The sequence below is a fragment of the Carassius gibelio genome, chromosome B11 (assembly GCF_023724105.1).
Source record: "Carassius gibelio isolate Cgi1373 ecotype wild population from Czech Republic chromosome B11, carGib1.2-hapl.c, whole genome shotgun sequence".
NCBI lineage: Eukaryota > Metazoa > Chordata > Actinopteri > Cypriniformes > Cyprinidae > Carassius > Carassius gibelio.
In genome coordinates this window covers 6,896,175-6,900,376 of record NC_068406.1, presented here as the reverse complement: position 1 = coordinate 6,900,376, position 4,202 = coordinate 6,896,175, and the positions used below count along the sequence as shown (strand labels likewise).

Below are 4,202 nucleotides of genomic sequence, written 5' to 3'. Positions count from 1 at the left end.
TTTGCCATTCATTGTTTGGCATTAATGAAAAGGCAGTCGGGGTAAAATGAGTCGGATTCTCGAGCGCACTTTGACGCAGTGACTATGCGCGGCTCCGCTGCGTCTTTGATGGACAGCGTCAAATGGAAATGTCACCGTGTCTGCCACAGTGTGCTGCTGGAAAGGAGCATGCGCCTTAAGCAGTCGCCTTTATTAGTCTAAAGTAGGATTTTTTTTTTTATGCGCTGGAGATGCAAGCTCGAGACTGATAAGCGCTTATCTCGCACGCATCATGCAACCCGTTCTCATCAGTCTGCGTATAAATAACACGACTTTACATTTTCTATTTGCGTGTAATGCATACGCCAAATGCCATTTTTGCGTGCATATGATACGCCAATCCTTCCCATTAATTTCGGTGGAGAGCAGATGCGTCCAAATAACACGCATCATCTTCAGCGGCAGTGACGTCACTAGCGTGGCTCGTTCAGTTCACCTGATGCGCGTACACCTTCAAACAGGTAAGCAAGGGTAAATATATTTTTTTATTCTTCTTTTTGTAATGATATCACGTGGTTAAGCGTATTGTTTTAATTATTTCAGTATTTCTGCATCACGTTAGACAGGGTCGTGTTTTTAAAGGGCAGTTTATGCTCAAATTATGGGTCAGTGGGCTGCTCAGCTAGCCTACCATTGTCATTAGCCTAAGCTAACCTGTACTGTTTATAGACCTGTTGCAGTTTTAAATAAATTTATGATGTGACATATGGGTCTTCAGCTTTTAGACATGACTAATACAAGCACAACAAAGCACCCAACCCAATATCGCGTGATAATCGTGATCGTGTAAAAAGTCCACACATTTAGCATATTTTTACAATACTAGCCTAACTTTTGCTTGACCACGTCATGTGTAGCCAATACACACACAGTAACTACAGCATATTTACCATGCTTCTCCTACTGTAACCGTAGTTTTACTCTGGACTTTGTAACGCACATAACCACGACATTTACTATGGGTTTACCATAGTAACCATAGTTTTACTCTGGTATTTGTAGTTACTAACACACAATAACCACGACATTTACTATGGGTTTACCATAGTAACCATAGTTTTACTCTGGTATTTGTAGTTACTAACACACAATAACCACGACATTTACTATGGGTTTACCATAGTAACCATAGTTTTACTCTGGTATTTGTATTTACTAACACACAATAACCACAACATTTACTATGGGTTTACCATAGTAACCATAGTTTTACTCTGGTATTTGTATTTACTAACACACAATAACCACAACATTTACTATGGGTTTACCATAGTAACCATAGTTTTACTCTGGTATTTGTAGTTACTAACACACAATAACCACAACATTTACTATGGGTTTACCATAGTAACCATAGTTTTACTCTGGTATTTGTATTTACTAACACACAATAACCACAACATTTACTATGGGTTTACCATAGTAACCATAGTTTTACTCTGGTATTTGTATTTACTAACACACAATAACCACAACATTTACTATGGGTTTACCATAGTAACCATAGTTTTACTCTGGTATTTGTATTTACTAACACACAATAACCACAACACTTACCAGGATTTTACCACAGTAACTGTTTTTACTCTACACTATTTGTAAAGCACAGTAACCACTAAGTTTGCCATGCCTTTAATATCTTTTTGTGATGTAATTGTAATTCAGTGTTTTTTCTGTCTTGCAGTTACGTCGGATTACATACTCCACAACAACCTGTAATCCAGCAGATCTTTAAAGAAGCCATCTCTTGTCAAATCTCTCTCTCTCTCTCTCTCTCTCTCTCTCTCTCTCTCTCTCTCTCTCTCTCTCTCTCTCTCTCTCTCTCTCTCTCTCTCGCTCTGCTAGAATTAACAGGGAACTTCAACTCCACGCTCCCAATGCTGATATTGAAGAAGCAGTCAAGGGGGCTGAACAAGTCCTTCAAAGGATCAACCCTTCACAGGTAATGTTGAAGACTCTTAGTTATAACTGATTTGCTTTAATGAACGCATCCTTATATTATGTGTTAATCAAATATTTTGGTCACAGATCATTTTAACACACTGTCTCAACATGTTTATATTTCAGGAAGGCCTGTCATGAGATTTGAATTTGACCATCTTGTGCATTTATGAAGAAGACCAAAAGCTGCAAAGGCAAACACTTCCAATGGTACGTCAGATACATTTTTCTCAGCATTTGATGTTTCTTAAATTTTGGTTCACTTAGCCCATCAGGAAGAACACTCAACAAAGAGCATGTTGTAGTAGTAATAATTCATCCAATAATCATATTATATTGCACAAGCGTACTTGTACAAAATTCTACAACTTTTACTCCTACTGCTGTTATTGGCCATTACCACAGCTCCCATCAGATTGTGCCCATTGTAAGAGTGTTTATATCATGAAGTTTAAATGAAGTCCATTGTATTCTTTATTAATCTTTACAAATTGGTGCCGCCCCTTCCTGTTTCAATAGTACATGATATCTGTCCACACCTCATAGTCTGCCTTTCTTTCTATGGTGACGTTACTGAACACATCTGTCTTAGAAGCAAGAGAATGGAAATCCTAGTTTAACTTTTCAAGTGCTACAAATCAGATCTTCAATGAATTTGGGCAATCAGATCACTTAAAGTTGTTCACACAAAGACCAATAACTATAATGAGAAGTATTTTAGCATCCACACCAACAGACAGTACTGTTCTCTTATATCTCTTAAATGTTCCTCTCATTCTGTTAAATTTATACACAAAATTCTGCATTTCTCTGCCTTTTTCACTTCATCTTTATCCTGTACTCCCTCACTCACACATTCTTTTATGCTCTGTTGTAAGGCAGAAACTGAGAGTTTGCATGATGGCATTTTCTCAGACGCTGAATCTGATGTGTACAGATGAACTCAGGAGCCTACTAGAGTTGCCAAGGAACTTGTGATTGAAGTATATAATTATATCTGCTTTATTTATATTTTTAAACAACAATAATGATTAAACATGGGGTCAATAAATATTTTCTTGTTTTACAGCTGAAGACCAGAAACGCAAAGAAAATCAGTCAAACCAGTCCTAAAGAAATGAGGAATGAACATGGACTTCTTGTGCCCCAAAAGAAAAGACAGAAAGGTGAAAAGTTTCACATTTCAATTTGTATGTCTGAATTCAATGCAGTTATGTGTGGTACAACATTGATGTTGATCTCTCAAAAGACTTTTCAAGTCCGCAGTTATAGTTTTTCACATATACATCTTTTTTATAGCTCCTAAAATGAGCAAATAAGCTGTGCATCATCTCTGTGATTTGGGAAGGAAATGACTGAATATGGTGAGTACTGACACCTGCAACTGTATTCACCAACACTATTACTCTAGAATGGTTATTGCTGTTATTGCTGACTTATTGTTTTGTCTGTTTGTTTGAATTAAGATGAAGCCAATTGATGAAGATATCAATTGAATGGCCACCGAGTGCATCACTGCTACCTGAACCCATCAGTTATCTTCTGTGAAGACTGCATTCACAAACCGCTCTACTGCGACAGCTCAGATGTTACGGCCTGTAAAAGTAAACATCACAGCTAAACAACGAGAGCTAGTTGTGGTGGGATTCTTTTGGCCAATATCCCCAACAAGAATCAATGTTAAGTCCAGTGCAACAATTATAAATAAAAATACTATATATTGTTTATTGATTTACCATAACCTAAATACATGTTTTGGCCCTCCAGGATATCTAGACCAGGTGGAGTGTGAGGAGGACCGTCAGAGACTCCAGCCAGCCGAGCCATGGATTGCTCTCACTGTTACCATCAGGCATGCGTTATAACAGAACCTACACCAGCAGACAGTGAGACAAGTTCCTTTCACAGGCAATCAGACTGAACTGAACTCATACCAGTAAAACCATACACACCCCACCAACCTCATATGCCCTGCACTCTTATCAGTTATGCTGACTGGACTCAATATTATTATGCACCCTGACATTCTGTTTGCACTAATTCATACCGTGCTTTACTGCAGAGATGTATGTGTACTGTGATTATTATTGTTTTCAATTCATGCTCTTTGTATAGCATAATTTTTAACATATATTGTTCTCTACCTGAATTAAGTCCCTTATATATGTGTGTTGCATATATATATATTCAGAATTTGTATTTCATATATATTCATGAATTAA

The 4,202-nt window shown here is 37.5% G+C and overlaps 1 long non-coding RNA gene across 5 annotated transcripts; it reads left to right on the top strand.

The window, feature by feature from the left end:
- Positions 1–277: 277 nt before the first annotated feature.
- Positions 278–3,747, top strand: LOC127968235 (uncharacterized). 5 transcript variants are annotated; one of them, XR_008155931.1, is made up of 7 exons: positions 278–500; positions 1,724–1,981; positions 2,107–2,190; positions 2,859–2,963; positions 3,050–3,146; positions 3,280–3,344; positions 3,447–3,747. It is a non-coding gene; the product is annotated as an uncharacterized LOC127968235 (long non-coding RNA). The 5 variants fall into 5 exon arrangements; XR_008155934.1 differs by having other exon boundaries at positions 278–510; XR_008155933.1 differs by having other exon boundaries at positions 278–1,981; positions 2,863–2,963.
- Positions 3,748–4,202: the final 455 nt, after the last annotated feature.